The sequence below is a fragment of the Equus caballus genome, chromosome 5 (genome assembly GCF_041296265.1).
Source record: "Equus caballus isolate H_3958 breed thoroughbred chromosome 5, TB-T2T, whole genome shotgun sequence".
Classification (NCBI taxonomy): Eukaryota; Metazoa; Chordata; class Mammalia; order Perissodactyla; family Equidae; genus Equus; species Equus caballus.
In genome coordinates, this window is record NC_091688.1 from 23,446,519 (window position 1) to 23,466,063 (window position 19,545).

A 19,545-nucleotide genomic window follows, 5' to 3' on the forward strand; every position below is an offset into this window, starting at 1 on the left:
CTTCTAATGGCCCACTTGTACCCACGTCCTCTGCTGCACCACAAGTTCCCCAGAGCAGGCACTGTGTGCCGGCCCCCTTGTCTCCCCAGAGCCCACACTGAAAGTGCTCAGTGAACGGTTAAAACAATGCTGTGGCCTGAGGAAGGTGGGCTCCAGAAGACCCCCACATTCACCGACTCCAGGGGCCATCACCACTATCCACGGTGACCGCTGGGGAATCCAGTTTTCCAGAGGGAGGAAAGGCAGGGGAAGGGGGGACGACAGCCTCCAGATGGGTCAGGTAGAGGCTATTGATGAGTTTGCAGCTGGGCAATTAGATACAGAGCTCTCAGGAACGAGGTCACGTGAGGTGCAGTGGACGAAAGTGCAGGATCTGGAGGGGAAGAGAGGAGGAAAATGAGCCCTGGGCATTGAGCAGGGCTGAGGGGACCCTCTTCTAAACCCTGTACTCATGCCATCCATGTTCCCAGGAGGCACTGAGCCCCAGGGGCTCATGGACTTGCCTGTGGCTAGGCCATGCGATGGACACATGTGCCTAACCTGAAGGACGTCCTGTGTGGCCTGACCTAAAGAAAGCTGTTGGGCAAAGTGATGTCAAATAAAATTCTCCAGGTGTTTCCCTGCCTTAGTCAATTCGCTAAAGCCCCTCTTCAAAGCCAGCCCTGCTCAGAAGAGGCTGTGGAGAGGGAGTGGTCACGGTGCCCAGTGCCAGATGAGACATCACGAGGCTGTTGGATTCACTCACAAACATACACACACACACACACACAGTAGGCTCCAGGCAGGCTCCTCTGTGAGGCCAGCCTGAGGAACAGGTAGATCCACCTCCCTTGGGCACAGGTCCCAGGGTCATGAAACCATCACAGCACTGCTCCAGCTCATGGACATCATTCCTCCATTGCCGCATAGTAGGGCTACAATTTCTCCCACAGTGTGCAAATCCTAATTTTTCTAACCTCCAGGGAATCCTCCCAACCAGCTGGGCTAAATGCGGAAGCTGGGCTTCTGGTCTGTCAAATCCCCAGCCCAGGAAGTCGATGGTCTGAGCTTTCCTTGTAATCTGTGATGTATTTTCAGAGCTGCCCAAGAAAGATTTCATCAGTTAGACTTTAGGACTTTAATAGATGATCCTACTAAAATAAACAAGAAGCTAAGAGAATTTAGAGGAAGCCTACATTCACCTGCCTTCCCTAGCAACATGAGAAATAGTTTTACCCCTAAGAAGCTTATAATCTAGGTGGGGAAAGAAAATAAATGTGCATTTAAAAAAAAAACAAGTGCAAAGAATAATTAAATATTAAACGATGTGATGCTTGCTGATTGCAACAGGACTGTAATGTGGCTCAGAGAGTCAGTTCTGCGTCAGAGAATTCACTGAGAAGGAGAGGGGGCGGCCCAGAGCTGGGTCCGCTGCGTGGGAGGATTTGGATCAGTGGAGAAAAGAAGGGAGGGGTTCCAGGCAAGGGGAATTGCATGAGTAATTGTCTGTAGAGTATGCAGGACAGGAGGGACTGGACTAACCAGAGATTGTATGTTAAATGCAGGAAGATCAGATTGGAGAGAAGGAGAGGGTGTGAGGGGAGGTGGGGGTGGGGGCAGCTATGAAGTCGCTGCACACCCAGCTCCAGGAATTTGGGATGAAGGGAATGATGGAAGGAAGGCATGGTGAGGGACGGGGAGGCATCGGAGGGCTGCTGCGGAGGGAGCTGAGGAAATTTCCAGCAATTGCTGATCACCAGCAGGCGTGGCAGGCTGAGTCTTCCTGTGGGGTGGCTGACTTGAGAGCTAAGGGAGCCACTCGTCCCTCCTGGTCCTGTATCCTGGGGCGGCAGAAGGGACTCCATCGGCCCTGCTGATCAAAGGGACAGACAGAGACAGGTCACCCATTCCTCTATGTCCCAGGGGTAGCCAAACTGTCACAGGCCCTAGGGAGCCACTGCAGGGCTTTGCACGGGGAATGACAGGATTCAGCACTTCAACAAACCTTTTAGGCGTAGCTAGTAGGTGCGAAAAACCACAGGGAAACAGAAATGAGGGAGGCAGCCTTCCTGCACCCCGGAGACCCACAGTTTAGGGGAAGAAAACAGACATGGTTCACGGCACTGATGGAAGGCGAGTGCTATGCACGTTCCAGGCTGGGGAGGAAGGGGTGGGGGGGGCGGTTTAACCCTGACTGAGAGGACTGGAGAAGGCACCTCTGAGGAGCCCGTGGAGTTTGCACCACCTCAGAGAATGAGTAAGTCTGCCAAGCAGAAAAGATGGGCAAGAGGCTAGACTAGGGAGGAAGAAGATTCCTGGGAGAGCAACGGGAGCTTAGGCACAGAGGCTGCCCAGCTTGTGATGTGCTCACAAGGATCTTCACGAGGGTGCAAGGTCGAGAAGCCGGGGTGGTCCCGGCATGTGAAGGAGGCTGAGGACAGAGGTGGGAGGTCCAGGCAGATGCTGAGCGCAAGTTGGGAAGATGTCGGGAGAAAGAAGGGCTGAGAAGGTGGATGCAGGGATTTACTCAGCATTCACAAGTCACCTTGCTTGATCTAGATGTTGGGGCACAAAGAGGAATCCAACAGGACGTGCACTAGTGGTTCGCAGGCCGGTGGAGGACGCTGGAAACAGGAACTTCTGCTCAGTGTGGAAGACGCTGAAGTCCTGTGGGAGCACAGAGGTGGGAGTGATGAACTCTGCCCTGGACCTGGGGGACGGGGTGGGGCTGAGAAGACATTTGAGCCCAGCTTGGGGAGGGTGGGAATTCCCTGGGTTGTGGGCAGAGGAGGTTTCAGGGAGAGAAGTCAGCATGAAGAAGGTGGTGATGCAAGAAAAGGGCAAGACACAGAGACAGCAGAGTGATGTGGCCAGAGCTGCGGGCTATGTGTGTGTGTGTGTCAGAGAGAGAGAGAGAGAGAGTGTGCTGGGATGATGTCCCTCTTCTGCAGTGAGGAGCATCAGGGGCTCTGAGCAGGAGCACCGTGCCCAGAGCTGAGTGTTGGAACGTGAATTCTGACCCCTGCATGGAGGACGACGAGGGAACAGAGCCAGGAGGCAGGGACAAGTTAGGAGATTGGTGCAATCGTCCACAAGAGCACCAGGCCTGTTGACAGGCAAGGATGGGGACGCCGGCAGAAGCCATTCCTGGGCCACCGTCAACAGGCCTTGCTCACCTGTGGGATGGGACGGATACCAGGGAGGAACTGAGAGCGGCAACCAGGTTTCCCGGCTTTATGACTGGGTGGGCCATGAACCAAGAGAGGAAATTTAAGAAGATAAGTAGGTCTGTGGGGGCAGGAGGTGAGTCCTGTCTCAGACATTTTGAGTCTGAAATGCTTGGGGCGATGCCCAACAAGAAGTTTAAAATGCCAGAAATTAGGGCAGAGGTCAAGACCCCGAGGAGGACTGATGCTTGAGGTGTAGGTTTAAAAACTTGGGAAGAAGCATGAGTGAAACTAAGAGAACATCTAGGAGGTGGCTACAGTGGTGGCGTGCAAGATGGCCTGGGGTGGTGGCTGTGGAGGAGGGCCTCATGTGAGGGACTCTCGTGGAAGGAGGTTGTTTGGATGTCAGCAACAGTGTGGATATGGAGAATGGTTTTAAACCCAGAATAACGTTGGCGCTTTAGGGAAGAGGGGACTCTTGGTGCCTGGAGGAAGAAGATGAGTTTGGATGTGAGCCTATTTGATCTTAGGGGAGGGTGGGACCTCCACGCCAGGATGTCCAAGTGGAGAGCCCGACACAGAGGGTGCCTCATATGCACTGAAAAAGCGACAGAGAGGGCTGGAGAAGCGCAGAGCAGCAGACAGAGAAGGCAGAGACGGCCGAGCCTGTAAGAGAATCCTGTCCCCTGGGCCCACCTGTCACTCATGACCCCTCGAGTGCAAGTGAGCAAGCACAGTGTCACACTCAGTTTGCGCTTGCTGGGAATGGAGAATTCTGGTTCATTCCACCAAACCCATCCCCTCCCCAAACCCGCCCCTGCTTCCACCTCCCTCACTATTTCCCAGTGATTTGTGCTGTGTGCTGGGACCTAACAGGACTGTCCAGGTGTGTGTCCGGCCCCCAGTAGATCAGGAGCTCTCTGAGCGTGAGGACCTGTTCGCCACACTGTCCAAGACACGGCCTTTGTGTGCCAGGTGCAAGCAGACCATGTGAACTCAGCCTCCCAGGCAGACAGGGGTGCTGGAGATCCCATTTCTTCCCGACAGGAATTGGGCCAGATCCCACAGGCACAGACTTATGTCTGTCCCAGACTTCCTGGTGTGGAACAGGTCATGCAATCCAGGTGGCTGTGTGGCTCCCCTTGGCTATTTACCTGATCGTCTCCAAACAGGTGAGACGCCCAGGATTCAAGGTGAAAGGGCAGAAAAGGGTTGTTTTTATCCAGACCTGCTCAGTCTTCCTGTCCCAGAGGCCTCGTGTTATCAAATGTTTTCTAGTTCCTATGGTGACCAAATCACAGAGCCAGGGTTTGTTATTGTTCCGGGGAAAAAGGGAAGGGCCACAGTGTGAGGACTGACGTCCGTCCACCGTCCATCAGCCAGGCAGCTGAGTCATTGCCATGGTCTGGCAAGTCCATGGAGCTACTTCCCTGTGGTCTGAGGCTCCCACTGGCCTTGCCTCTTGGGCAAGAGGCTGGTCCCCCATCCATGTCTGTCAGCAAGCACGGTAACATGGCACCCCTGGGCACTGCAGGCAGCTGGCAGGGTGAGAAGGCAAGTTCCCGAAGGGGCACAGTCCTGCCTCAGGGAATGAGAGCTTATGGGGGGCACATCCCCTGTCCTTTCAGAGCTCACATGTACATTCACAGAGTTTCTAGGGCCACCTGGCAATTGGCTTATGCTATGACCTCGACCAAGTCACTTGACCTCTCTGAGCCTCAGTCTCCTTCTGTACAAAACGGGGAAACTGGTACTTTCTCATCAGCTTGTCATGGGAGAGAAATGGGATTGTGTTAATAAAGTGCACCACGCCTGGCTTTCTACCAAGCGCTCAATAAATATGCCCTTAGGGTTATTGCTGATTGGCTCGACGCTGGCTGTCCATCTCTGGACCACCTGGAAGGTGAAGTAGAGGAAGTAGAGGGAGCTCTGCTACTCCCCAAACACACGTGCTAGCCACCTGCGGGGTGGCCATGAAGGCCATGATGGACACAGCCACCGCATCCACCACCGCCAAGAACTGAAATAAGCTTCATCAGCTCAGACATAGAAGGGACAGAACAAGAGAGTCAATGGGTCAGCCAGAGGGTATGGGTCAGCAAGGGCGTGGGGACAAAGGAGAGGCAGTGAGGCTGACATTTGGAGAGAAGATGCTCAGGCCACACAGATGTGCTCCGGGCTTCTAAGAACACTGCTGCTCTACAGCCATGCTGACCAAGCACCTTCTGATGACAGCCTGGCTTTCTGGATAGAATTCTCCACCAGAGAAAGGGTGCTGATGGGGGAACATGGCTCTCCAGCCCACTTGATGGTTGTATCCTCACCATGAGTGGCTGAATCAGCCCTGTGGTATCTATGCTTGCGGTGTAGTGTGAGTCGCCCCCGAGCCCAGCCATCCCAGACGCTTCTAAGCAACTCAGGTTTCTAGCCAACAAAGTGGAAAACTAGCCCCTGGAATGTGACGGCCCCAGAAGGAACTAGCCCCAGAGAGGAGTCCAGCCTTCCCAAGGGGAGCCCCGTAATACACCCCCTCTGCAGAGTCATCTGACATGTTCTATGCTGACCTCTGCCAGATGCTGTAGCCAGGCCAGTTAAAAGCTGCCTCCACTGGGCTGGCCCTAAAGCAATGTTTTTCAAGTGTGGCTCAAGACCCATAAGTGGGTCACAAACTCAGTTTTGTGGATGGGATGAGCATTCTTAACAACTAGAATAAAATCACATATATCAGAGTGCCTCATGGGGAGTAAGAAGGAAGGTTATTTCCTGAGTCTTTTGTGTGTATATATACGCGCGTGTGTGTGTGTGTGTGTTCTGTGTATGTATGTACACACACACACTACATGGATATAGCAATAGAAAGACGGCACATTCTGATTGGGTCATTTGAGGGGCATTTAATAAAGGGACTATTTACGAAGACGTCGGTGAGGTGTAGGGAAATCACAAGAGATAGCGCAGGGACGGATCTAGAAACCATGGGGCTTAGTTATCACCCTCAGGCTTGAAGGCTTGCAGGAGGAAAGAGTTTCCAGATCTTGGAGACAGAGAGAGTGATGTGGAGAGGACTCAGACAGGAGCTGTGATCATCAGCCAAGGGAGGGGACCAGCCAGCCTGTGGCCACCTCCATGGGGAACGAATACTTATCTCCTTCCCCTCCCTCCCTCCCATCTCCAGCCTGGAAACCTGATAGCTGAACCCCGGAGAAGCCTGAGGGCAGGGAGTCATGGACAGGGCCATGCGTTGAAAACCTCTGGTATATGATGTGCACGCAGGATGCAAGGTAAAATGCACAGTATTTCTTACTGTGGGCCTCGGTTGATGAGGTTTGAAAAACCCTAGAAGCATGTGTCTGATGCTGAAGTTATTGTCAGGAAGAAACCAAACATTTCTCAATGGCCCCAGGTCAGGGTCAGCCCCCCGAGGAAGGCTTTTGTGGCGAGGCTAATGCCCCGAGGAAACAGTTGTGCTGCTTTCATCAGCAGCTAGGAGCAGGAGAGCTCCACATTCTCCAGACGTGCCCTTTGTTCCAGGGTGGAGATGGAGACAGCGCCTTCGCCCAGATGCCAGCCTGGGGCCGGCTGAAGAGCAGCCCAGTGTCCACAGGCTGGGGCTAAGGTCAGGGGAGGAAGGGAAGGAGAGCCAGTACGAGTGGAGAGAGGAACAAAGGGGCCTGTGGTTGGCGACACCCACGCCAGGCCTCAGCTCCTCAAGGACAAAGGGCAGAGTTCTATTTCTAGCTCCCATGGGAGCAGGAGAAAACATCCCCCTTGCTTTCCACACGCTTGCGGTCGGCTCACTGATCCCTGGACTACACGTGGTTGCTCTGGACTTACACACAACCGCCTCTGCGCCCCGCTTCCATGGCCCACACTGCCGCTGAGTCCATCGCGGCTTGGTCACATGCTGGAGACCACACGCCTCCGCAGCCGAGTGTGACCAGGATCCAAGGTCAAGTATCCTGAACCTCAGACCATCCACCACGAGCCCATCTGACACCCACCTTCAGGTGCCCAGTCCAGACTGGGTGTGGAAGGACCATCATGGAACGCTAGGCCCACTTCCCAGAAGAGGGACTCTCCAGAAAGGAAATAATTTCTTCTAAAGATTTAAAAAAAAAACGAAAACAAAAAGAACACTAACCAATGTTCACGATAGGAGAGCACTCTCCTTTGCCCTTGCCATCTCCTTGGGTGACAGAGAGGGAACCTGCCCTTCTCAGACTTGGGCTCCTCCTCGCTTACTCATCCACACTTAGGGCTGAGGTGTTTACTTGGGAGTTAATAAGGCAGACAGCATTTTACCCTTTGAGCGTTTCTTCTTCTTTGGAATCTCTGAATTTCTCTTGGCCATGTTCCTGTTACTGGTAAGGGCTGGGACAGTCTTGAGGACACGGTTGAAAGTGGCTCCAGACCATGTCCTCTGTTCAGCCCCAACCAGCCGGCCTAGGGCTGGACCCTGGTGTTAGATCCTAAGATGCCCCAAGGAAATGTCTTGCTGATGTCATATTTTTTAAGTCAACCAAACAGAAATTGGTTGCTTTACTACTTGATGTCTTACTGGAGTCATTATTAGAATAAGGTAGAGGAAAAGAAGAGAGAAAGTCCAACAGGATCAGTGTCTTCCAAAATGCTGTGCTCATTAACTTTGCCCAAGGACCTGTGGAGACCAGGGTGCTGGTGGCAGTGCCCGGCTGCATCACGATACTGCTTCCCTCTATCCTTCACTGCTCTGCCCAGATCTGCGCGGCATTAACTCCCTTGCACGTCCGACCACACGTGATGGGTGGTTGACTGTCTAGCTCCCCGAGGCCTTGAGAGAGCTCTCGGACGGCAGCAGCTCTGCCTTACTCACCTCATTTTAGCCCCATCGTCTGCAACAGTGCCTGGGCCATCGTAGGGGCTCCGTAGAATATGTACGGGCTGAAAGAAGGAACTGAGCATCCACCACAGCAAAGTGTTTCAACGTGGGAAAAAAAAGAAGAGCTAGCCATGACTTTCAGAACTTTTAATTTTTTGGCAGTGGAAAACTTGATTCTCAGAAAATCTAACCTAAACCCCAAAATAAAAGAAAAGAGCACACCCAAGTTGCCAGGTTTGGAAAATAAAAATACAAGAAATCCAGTTAAGTTGGAATTTCAGAAAAATAAAGAATTTTACATGCCACAACTAGAAGGATCTGCAACTAAGATATACAGCTATGTATGGGGGCGGGGAGGTTTGGGGAGATAAAGCAGAAAAAAAGAAAAAGATTGGCAACAGTCGTTAGTGTCAATCTTTAAAAAAAAAAAAATTTTAAAAGAATAACTATATCCCAAAATGGCATGAGATGTACTTTTACTAAAAAACCATTTATTGTCTGTCTGATATTCAAATTTAACTGGGTGTCCTATATGTTAACTGGTGGCCCACCCCCTGGGCCTGTGCACATGTGGGACCCCAGGAGTGCCCTGTGGCTGTGCAGTCCAGCTTACAAACCACCGTTTTAGGAAAAATTGTGACTCTCCCATATTGCTTTCCTTCTCCCATCTCTGGAGCTGCTCACAAGGAGTGAGCAGGGTGAAGGTGTCCCTCACCAGCAGCTCAGCCTGGATCCCTGATAGACTGCTGCCTGCTCTGTGAAGGTTGTTCTGCCCCATGTGACGCAGGCTCAGCCCTTGGGATGCTTGTGCTCGGGGCTTTGACTCTCAAGGGAGAGACAGGCCTTGGAGATGACTCATAGCTGGGGCAGTGGGGTCAAGAGTCGGCAAGCAGTGGCACTGGTAGCAGCACCCACCCCAGCATCCTAAGCAGACCAAATGGCTGTGACTGGGCTCTCCCTGCCTGGCCTCCCTTGGGTGTGCCCTGCTCATTTTCCTGAACCTTGTTTGCCAGGCTTCTAGTCAGTTCTGTGAAGCATCCAATATCCTTTGCCATCAGTTCATTAACCAGGGTGAGTTCTGCTGTTTGCACGAGAGCACTCACGGTAAAACCCACAGGTCGTCAAGCCTCACCCTCGCACCCACCGCCCCCTCTCCATGGTGCCCCGGTCAGTGAGGAGACCCCAGTCAGAGACGTCCTGACTCCGTGCCAAAGGACGTCACTGGGATCTTCCTCTGGAGCTATCTGGTCCCCTGCTTCCCAAAACTGAGGTACTTTCTGAAAAACATAGGTCCTGGGCACCAGTTCTCCTTCCAGGTACGAGGTAGAGAATTACACTCCCCACCGGGGTGTGTGCAGTGGCCGAAGAAACGTGAGCAGAAGTGATGAGTGTCACTTCTGGATGGAGCAGACGTTAAAAGCCAGTTCATAATTCACCATATGTTTTCCCCCTCTGTCAGAGAGGCCAGCAACACTCGAGATGGTGGCCATTCCATCAGCCTGGGAACTGGAACAAGGACAAGTCATAGGAGAGTCCCAAACCACCCCAAAGTGATCATTTGGAGTGAGCAAGCAAGCAAGAAACTTTTGTTGTGTCAAGCCACTGAGAGGCTGGGGTTGTTTGTTGCTGATGCTGATGGATACCCAGGCACTGTCCCAGACCTTCGGGATCCGAATAGTGAGGGAGCCCGAGCGAGGCATTTTCCCAAGTTCCACTCACACACCTGTGATTTGGGTGACCAGGCAGGTTTGGGAGCCCCCACTCTGTTCCACACTGATCCTGAGGGCTGGCTCTGAACAGCCTCCCAGTCCAGACTGTGGCGGACTGAATGGTGTCCTCCCAAAAGATATGCCCACATCCTAATGCCTGGAACCTGTGAATGGGAAATTATTTGGGAGAAGCATTTTTGCTGATGTAATTAAGAATCTCGAAAGAGATCACCCTGGATTATCCAATAAATACAGTGACAAGTGTCCTTATGAGAGTGAGGCAGAGGGGCTGGCCTGGTGGCACAGCGGTTAAGTTTGCACATTCTGCTTCTCGGTGGCCTGGTGTTTGCCAGTTCGGATCCTGGGTGCGGACATGGCACCGCTTGGCAAAAAGCCATGCTGTGGTAGGCGTCCCACATATAAAGTAGAGGAAGATGGGCACGGATGTTAGCTTAGGGCCAGTCTTCCTCAGCAAAAAAGAGGAGGATTGGCAGTAGTTAGCTCAGGGCTAATCTTCCTCAAAAAAAAAAATAAAAGAGTGAGGCAGAGGGAGATTTGAGACAAAGAGACACAGAGGAGAAGGTCGTGTGAAGAGACTGGAGTGATGCAGCCACAAGCCATGGGATACTGACCTCCACCAGAAGCTGGAAGAGGCAAGGAACAAATTCTCCCCTAGAACCTCCGTAGAGAGTGTGGCCCTGCTGACACCTCGATTTCAGACTTCTGGCTTCCAGAGCTGTGAGAAAATCAATTTCTGTTGTTTGAAGTCACCCAGTCTGTGGTGATTTGTTACAGCCATCACGGGACACTAACAGCCTCGGTGGGAGGAGGCACCTCCAACCAGGGTCTAGCCTCAGGGAGCTCCCAGTCTCACGAGGGAAATCAGAGCTGCATCAGAGAGGGTGGGCAGCAGGGGCAGGCAGCCGGAGCTGGGCTGACTGCTCGGGAAACACGCTCTGGCAGGGAGGAGTCTGAGCAGACGTCTGGAGGGATTAGCACTGCGGCTTAGTAGAGAAGGAAGGGGAGGGTGTTTCAGAAAGGGACTGGTAGGTGTGGACACCAGGATGGGCACTGGCAGGTATTCTAGCCTCCGGGGAGCAGCAGGATCTGTGCTGCGAATGGTTGAACGGGATGGCAGGGCTGGCGGGCATAGTCTTGAGACCTAAGCTGACATTCCTTCATATTCATATTTATAAAGCCTAACGCTAATTTTAAAAATTGCTTATGTGGGGCCGGCACCGTGGTGTAGTGGTTAAGTTTGTGTGCTCCACTTTGGCGGCCCAGGGTTTGTGGGTTTGCGGGTTTGCATCCTGGATGTGGACTTACACACCACTTATTAAGCCATGCTGTGGAGGCGTCCCACATGCAAAATAGAGGAAGATTGGCACAGATGTTAGCTCAGAGGCAATCTTCCTCAAGCAAAACGAGGAAGATTGGTAACAGATGTTAGCTCGGGGCCAATCTTCCTCACCAAAATAAAAATAGAAATAAAAAAGAGGGGCCGGTCCAGTGGCATAATGGTTAAGTTTGTACTCTCTGCTTTGGTGGTCCAGGGTTCGCCAGTTTGGATCCAGGGCACAGATATAGCACCACTCATCAAGCCACGCTGAGGCGACGTCCCACATAGAAGGACTAGAAGGACATACAACTGGGATATACAACTATGTACCAGGGCTTTGGGGAGGAAGAAAAAAAAGAGGAAGATTGGCAACAGATGTTAGCTTGGGGCCAATCTTTCTCACACACACACACACACACAAAAATCACATTGGCTTAAAATAAATAAATAAAAGAATAGAAAAGAAAAAAGAAAAATCACCTATGATTTCAAAATAAGTGAAAACAAATTCAAAATTGTATCTATGCCCTGACCACCATCACATGCAAAAATTTATATCTGTCTATATGCAGTATACACATAGAGACAGAGAGCAAAACCTACGAGAATTACGGGATTACAGTGTAAGCCTCGACAGTTGGTTTTTCTCTTTTGGAATGCAAGTGCCTGACTTAAGCCTTGATTGCCGAGGCATCCACTTCAAAGAGGGCTATCTCAAATAAACACATTGCAGGCCACATGACTAGATAAAGAGCCAGGCCACCTCCCCCAGCTTGCTTGATTTTGATAACTGACCATTTGGACCACTTGTTTTTTCTCTTCCCACGCTCTAAATTCCCACTCTTGTGTTTTAAATTCACCAATAAAAAGTGAGCCCGTGAAACCTTAGGTCCCCACGCTCGACCCCAGTATAAGCAGAACCCTGGGCCCATGAACTCTCTCTCTCTTCTCGACCTTGCTGTGTGGTCCCATGTGTGCTGTGTAATTTCCAGGTCCCATAAGTCATAAACTTTTATTTTTTCAAAGTTTCGTGATGGTTATTGCTGAAGGCCGTCTTGCAGTCATAAGAACTACAAGGGCTGGTCCAGCCACAAGAGTGATTGATTACTGACAATCTGGGACCAGCACACTTCAGGGATGGACTTATGAATTATTTTTTCTTTCATTTTTTATTGTTATTGAAGTTGCAACACTTTAACAAAGAAAAGAAACCCAAAGGGAGATGTTTGGAGTTAATAGGGAAACAATGAAGATCTACTGAATGTTCTGGAGGAAGGGTGGGGTGAGGTGGGGAAGAGGAAAGGGGATGGAAATAATGGTTAAGGAAAGTAGTTGGGGCAGCGCTGTGCGTACAGGAGCAGAGGGAGAACAGCAGAGGCCGGGAGACCCGCCACCCGGCTGCGCAGTGTGCCAGGAGGGAGGTGTGAAAGGCCCAAACAGCCATGCGTCTAAAGACAGGGTGGGAGCAGAGTCCGCAGCCCGGTGACTCCCCAGCTCCCAGCAGCCTCTGGCAGGTGGCTGCCAGGCCAGGCGCTCGTCTACACTCCACTGCCCTCTAGTGGTCAGAGCCTGGAAGCCAGTCAAGCCTTCTCAGGGGCTTCCCAGGACAGTCATCCTCCCAGCGTTGTAGGAGCTCCTTGCTCCAGAGAGTCAGGGAAAGCTTACCAGAGGACACGATGCTCCTACGGAGCATGGCAGTTCTTTACGGCAGGGCCAGGCTGGTACGTTGCATCATCAGGGAAGGCGAGGTATTTGGTAAGACCGGACGGAGAGTAGGGTTTGTAGGGGCCAGCGAAAGGTGAGGCTGACCAGGTGAGCTGAGATGATGCCTCGAAGCGAGTTTGAAATGCATCGTAGGCGGTAGGAAGCTTTCCAAGGGCTTCAGCAGGGTTGTAATACAGGAAAGAAGGAAGGTAACATTATCAAATTCACACTTTAAAAAGATCATTATACCAAAAGTGTGGAATATGGAATATGGGTAGGGCTGGTGGGGGGGAGACCAGCTAGTCCAGGCAAGAGAAGCCAAGGTCCTGAGGGAAGCAGCGTCAGTGGGGATGCAGAGAAGATAACTCATCCATCTTTCCTTTATTCATTCATTCAAGACATGTGCCGGGGACACTGTGTGATGCTGGAGTCACAAAGCTGCCCCCGGGCCTCCAGGCACCCACACTCCCCGCTTATGCACAAAATGGAAGGAAGCCACTGCCCTGCCCCACATTTTGAGCCCTAAAATCTTGACAGCAATTCCGAGAGATCTACAGCAACACTTGAGGGGTATTTAACTCTCGGCTTCGCAGAAATTCCGTGAGAAGAAAGAACGCAGGCTGAGAGTTGAGAACTCTACAGCTGAAGGTCTTTGCCATCTGATTCAACCCCTGTGCTCGCTCCAGTGGGATCTTGCACAGCTGGAGACACGGTAAAGGGGCCCTCGCCAGCGGAGAATGTTGGTCAGGGCTGAAAGGGTTAACATGTTGTGAAGAAAGACACACGAAACGGGTGACCAGCAGACATGTGATATAGATAACGCTAGGTCTGAATATTAATTTACTGAGTCCTGTTGAGCCTGAGGACTACCGCTTGACTCTGGCTGGGAGGGTTTTAAATGCTACCTTTGATATTGCATGGTGCAGGGGTCCTCGTTGCCCTATAGCAGCTCTGGGGTTTTAATACTTGCCACCCCTTATACACCACTGAACAGGAGCTGCTCTGTTCTTTAGATGGACGTCCGGGCAAGAGTTGGAGCCTAATTTGTGTAGGCTGGTCAGCCACCCTCATGTTTAGTATCAACAACTGGCATATTGATTAGGTCCCAACCCTAAGAACTAAATACTGTTGTGTCCCCATTTTACAGGTGAGGCCACTGAGGCACAGAGAGGCAGTTGGACTCACAGTCACCCAGCTGAGGTGACAGAGCCAGGATCGGGAGGCTAGCTCCCAAGTCTACACTCTTAACCACTTGCTCTTCCCCCCTCTTTGTGCTGGTCACACAACGATGCCAAAAACCGCTTTGGGGAGCATTTTGCCTTTAGCTGGCCTCTATCTTGTTGACCACCCTCCTTCCACCTGCTTCCCACTCCCTGAGGTCATTTTATGGCTAAATGAATCCCAACTAAATACTAACTCTGAGGAGGGTCCCGGTGTTTGCCACAGCATCTGTGTTCAGAAGGTTCATGGGTGCAAACTCCCCATTCGGACTAATGGGAGGGCCTGGCCTCTGATTTGGGGACATTTGTGTCCGAAGAGGGGTGGAGATGGTGAACCATTCAGTCTGCTCCTTTTCGAGCTATCAGCGTGGTCAGCTAGCATTTTTTTAACTGTGATTTTCCACACATCAGTGGGTCAGGAAAACAATTTAGTGCTTCTCAAGTCACATTTTATTTCAATGAAATTGAATACAATGAAAAGTATCAGCTGCATTTCATATAGTACAGTTATGAACTGTTTCAGGAAAATGTGTTTTCATTGTATGTATGCGTGTGTGTGTGTATGTGCGCACACTTGGCTATGATATAAAATATGTTTCTTATTGTGAGACCAGTCAGAAAAGTTAAAGAGCCACCTGTCTAAACGTTTTTCCCCTCTGGTTTCACAACACTTGTTTGCACCAGTTTTACAACCCATGTTTTGCACGAGGTTATATGAAAGTGACTTTTGATCAGCCAGTCTACACCGCCTGTGATAGAGCAGAGGAACTGAGGCTGAGCCCCACGCGGAGGGAAGCAGTTGCCCACAGGCCAGCGTTGTACCCTTGACCCCCAGAAGTGCCACACAGACGATGACCTGGCTCCCACTCCACCGACCCCGCTCCTCACCTGCTTAGGTCACCTGTTCTTCATGAACACCCTGAGACCTGTGAGCAAATTAAATTGTTTGAATTAACACAACTTGTCTGGAACCAAACTTAAGCTGTATTTTCCTAGTGGATATTTGTCATTAAAATCCTGCTACAAAATACATATTTTAAGAATCCAGTTTATTCTTGTCATTTATTCTTCCCTGCTTCTAACCAACCAGTCCTGGAAGATTTATTGCACTTGCTCCTCGTGTCCCAGCACGGACCCACGCGGGTGTGGACGGGAGGATCGGCAGCCCCTCCCACCGCCCTGCTCCACTCAGGGGGCCCTGAAACCTCGTCTTTATTCCAGGAAGACCACCTTCCCCCACGGGGCCGCCCACAGCCTAGGATCACGGGGTCGCTCGTGCTGAAGCCAGATAAATGCCCACAGACTGTAACACAGTCATCGTTCCTCAACAAACCTGATGGTCCTGCCTCACCCCCGACCCTGACCCCATCTGGGCAGGTGGATTATCTCTTTGCTTTTGTTTTCTTCAAGAAGCAGATATTGTAGAAGTTAGAGAGAGTGGGTGTGAAATCAGACACCCTGGGTTCTCATCTCAGACCTTCTGCTTACGGGATAACGATGCCTTTGGGCAGGTGGTTTAACCACTGCAGGCTTCAGCCGCCTGGTCTGTAAGTCTGTAAATGGAGGATGATAGCAGCCCCGATGTCGGCAGGTGGCTGTGAGGATAAAATGAGGTATTATAGGTAAGGCGTTTTAGCCCCATACTTAGCATACACTAAGTGCTCACTGAGGATGACCTGTGACTGTGATTACGACGACAGTCTTCCTGCAGCCTCAGAGTGGCATCAGGTCTGAGTGCCACACGGAATCCTTCCTGGTTAACTCCCAACGCCCGTTTCTCCATCACCCCACTGACTTTCCCCACCACTAGGCCTCTCGCTTCCCCCCAGAACCTCCTGTCTGCCCGCTTTCTCACCTCTTCATGGCCCGCCCCTCACCTCTCAGCCTCACTTCCATCCATTCCAAGGCTCCATTGAGGGACGCTGGCTCCTCAGTCCCTGTCTTGGTCTGAACAAGATAACGTGGGAGTGTGGCGACAGGACCAGGGTTCGAGTCCTTACTCTGCTGCTTCCTGTCAGGAGGCATGGCTGTTTACCTGAAGTAAATCAGGGCGGGCTGGAGACTGAGACCCCACCCACACGGAGGGTCTTGCTAGTCAGTCAAGGCCCTGGGCCCAAGGTGTGTGACAGTGGCTCCTTGATGCAGATGGAGCAGCAGCTGGGCATCCAGCAGGCAAAGGAAACACCGACTCGGGGAGGGCACGGTGGAACCGGAGGCAGGCAGTCAGCTCCTAGGCCCTTCCCCATTGGGGCTCAAGGGACCCTGGAGGGGTCAGGGGACACACAGTGGGAGCAGGGCCTCAGATCGGGGGAACTGAGGTCAACGCCCAGACATATGAACTGGGCAGGTCCTGTTTTTGTGGAAAAAACACACCCAGAAGACTGAAGGACCACCACCTCCAGAATCCCCGTGGGGCCAGTCCGTGAGCCCACTGCCGACAGACACAATCGACGACACAGGGATCCACTGGCTGAAGTGGTCCACACTGGGCCCGGCCGTGAGTCAACCTGGATTCACTCCCTCCCCAGGGAGCTGTGTGGGGAGGGGCTGCGAAGGCCCCTGGGGGCTTCCTGCCTCCGGACTAGATGGGTGTGGGCCAGTTGGAACAAAGTCAGAGCTGGCTCAGCTCTAGGGGAAATGGGGTCGCGAGGAAATACTGCGCTCCTTAGCGGTATGTGTCCCCGAGCTCCTTTATTTCTTCCATACCATAAGAACGGTGATGATCCCCAGTGTGTAAGTTCCTAGGTGTAAGTTCCTAGGTGTATTATGGAGATGAACATAAGAAGTAGTTTGGAAACAGCTGAGCTAATGTTCTTCCATCGTTATTACTGTCCCTGGCGTAAATACACAAATGCTTTTCACGTTAAGGATTTTACTAAAATTCACTACAACGTAAAACAAGGACAACGAATTGGGGAATTCACAAGCTTCCTGAAATCAGACAAGCCTTCTGAGCAGGAAGGCCCTAAGACCCAGCCTGGCCTTGGTAGGCATCGTATCTGCCTAGGAGATGAGGGAAGGGAGTTATCTTGGCTTAACACTGGTGACACAACGAGGCTTTGCATTTTTCTGCTGTAGGTGCCTGCCCCGTGGTGCTCAGCCAATGTTCAGGGGTGCTGCTGCCATGATTGGGGGCCCCAGCCTGGGATCTCCCTCTCTGAGCTGATCCTGGGGGTGTTTGTGGAAGGCACTTGGTTGATGTGGGCAGACCAAGTTCAGTCGTGGAGCAGGGGGGCTGAGTCAAGACCCTTGGGGTTAAGTGAGCCAAGGCAAGGGAGCAGCCATCAAGCCAGCACTTCCCTGTCATATTTGAAGAGATTTTGCAGGTTTGTAGTTTTCATATCCCCTCACGCCTTTCATCAAACCAGGCCATTTATTATCCCATGTTTAACCGGCTAGAATAGGACTTGGAGTGATTTGCCCAAAGGCACATAGCAAACTAATAGCCAAGTTGGGACTAGAACCCAGATGTGGAGCCCAGATCTGCCCATCTCCCCAAGGTGTTTGGAGGCACAGCGTCCCAGGACTGGGGCAGGAGCCAGGATCAGACCCCGGCTTCGGCCAGTAGCTCAGTGGACCAGAACCTTGCAGACCCAAGTCTGCAGTCACATGGAAAATGTTTCAATGGATGAAAACAGTGTCTGGTGGCTGCACATTATTTTTCTGGGGGTGGAAATCTGTGCGCAGCCACATTACGGCCCTTCATCCACCAGCAGCTGCTCTCGTGGGCGAGTCTCTGGTCTCGTAATACCTGAGCCCGCCAGTGCTGTTTTCCTGATGGTGGTTTCACGAGTACCGATTTCCAGTGCGCTCAGCTCGGTCGCCGTTCTGGACGTCACAGCTGCCCTCTCATCCTTCGAGGGTTTTCCAGCAAAGCTTTGCACTCAGTTCCTTGGCGGAAGATTAGGGGATCACATGGCTGAGTGACTGGTGTTTTCTGAATCATGGAATGGAAAGAAACACTACACACAAAAGCAGCACACAGGGCCTCTGTTGTGAGCCTGGCGCATAACATGGCATGGGAAGTGATTCATCTGAGACAGCCTGGCATATGCGTGTTGCCCACGGAGCGAGGGCAGCACAATGCTCATCTTTTCTGGTGACTAATGAGGCTTCTCAGACAGAGGGCAGCCCCAGGCCCCTCCCAGGCACACCACGGAGCCCAGTAGCCCTGCTCCCCAGGGCCTAGGACTGCCAGAGAGGTGTCTGGGGAGGCCGCAGACAGAAGGTAAAAAGGAAGGGAGATCCAGGCTGGAGAACAGGGGGAAGGAAGTAGGCAGACAGGTGTGGGGAGAATATGGTCAGCCTCCCCTGAAAGCCAGGAAACAGTCTCTGACTTCTCCACTCCGCATCCCAGAAATGCACCCCAGGGCCCACCACGTACAGAAGACACACGCTCACCAATGTCAGAATGGACCTTATAAATAATTCACATGTTCGCGGAGTCCTTACAAAGTCCAGGCATGGTCTGAGTCCTTGACATGGGCTATCCCTCTTCAGCCTCCCAACAGCACTATGAGAACGTCAGTGAACCCACTTTGCAGATGAGAAAATTCTGCACAGAAACTTGAAGTAACTTACCCAAGGTCATGCAACCACCAAAGAGAATTCTAACCCAGTCTTCCGATTCCAGAGTCTGTGTGCAGAGCACCCCCACCATAGGCCAGGCACTGCCTTTCACATACATGATCTGATTTAATCCTCACAGCGACAACGCAAAGAAAGTATTATTGTCCCCATTTTAAAGATGCAAAAACTGAGGCTCAAAGAGGTTAAGTATGTTGCCCAAAGCCACACAGCTGGTAAGTGAAGTGGGATAGCCAGAGCTGTCTGGTTCCAAAGCCCGGGATCTTTTCCATGACATCTGTGTTCTTGTCATTTTCTGGGACACCATCCCTCTTTTCTGAGACCCCCGCTCCCCCACCCATGGTTTGGATTGGTTAGAGCTTGACTCAATAGTAGTAGCCTCTTGGTTGTTCCACACCAGGGCCTTCCTTATTGGAGAGGGAAGAGACAGGTTGTGCCCCAGGGCTAAGGGGATGATGTCCCCACAGTAGACTTTGAAGGTTTGGTGCAGCTGGGGAAGGATGAGGGAGATGAGGCAGAGCTGGCTGGCCAGTAGGTCCAGTGGGTCTCACTCGACTCTGTATCAAAATCCCCTTTTAGAAAACTCCAAGGCTAGGCATGGTCAAGGTCTGGGTGGAGGATGTGCAGGGCGACTCCAAGAGGCAGCCAGGGCTGAGAAGCCCTCATCACATCCAGCGCCATTCTCTACCCCATGGACCACCTCCCTTTGGGGTCAGCCAGAAACTAACAGGTAAATATGGGATCTCAAACTCCCAGTCCACAAGCCACATAGATAGATTAGATATAGATTTTGTTTAACTGGATTTATTCCTCTTGTTGTCACTTAAAGTTGATGTCTTTAAGCAAAATGTTTATTCTTCAGTTTGCCACAGATCCCACCACCCCCCATTGCCTTACACCCTCTCACTCACTCAGTCAAGTTACCTTGGCTCCTGATAACACTGGAGTTTGAGACCCTTGAGATATAAAGTAATTTGGTGAC

General features: G+C 51.7%; 1 long non-coding RNA gene across 2 annotated transcripts; it reads right to left on the bottom strand.

Moving 5' to 3' along the window:
* Window positions 1-1,105: 1,105 nt before the first annotated feature.
* LOC111773476 (uncharacterized) lies at window positions 1,106-4,658 on the bottom strand. 2 transcript variants are annotated; one of them, XR_002807932.2, is made up of 3 exons: window positions 4,301-4,656; window positions 2,525-2,646; window positions 1,106-1,849 (listed from the first exon to the last, which is right to left on the bottom strand). It is a non-coding gene; the product is annotated as an uncharacterized lncRNA (long non-coding RNA). The 2 variants fall into 2 exon arrangements; XR_002807933.2 differs by having other exon boundaries at window positions 1,114-1,852; window positions 4,301-4,658.
* Window positions 4,659-19,545: the final 14,887 nt, after the last annotated feature.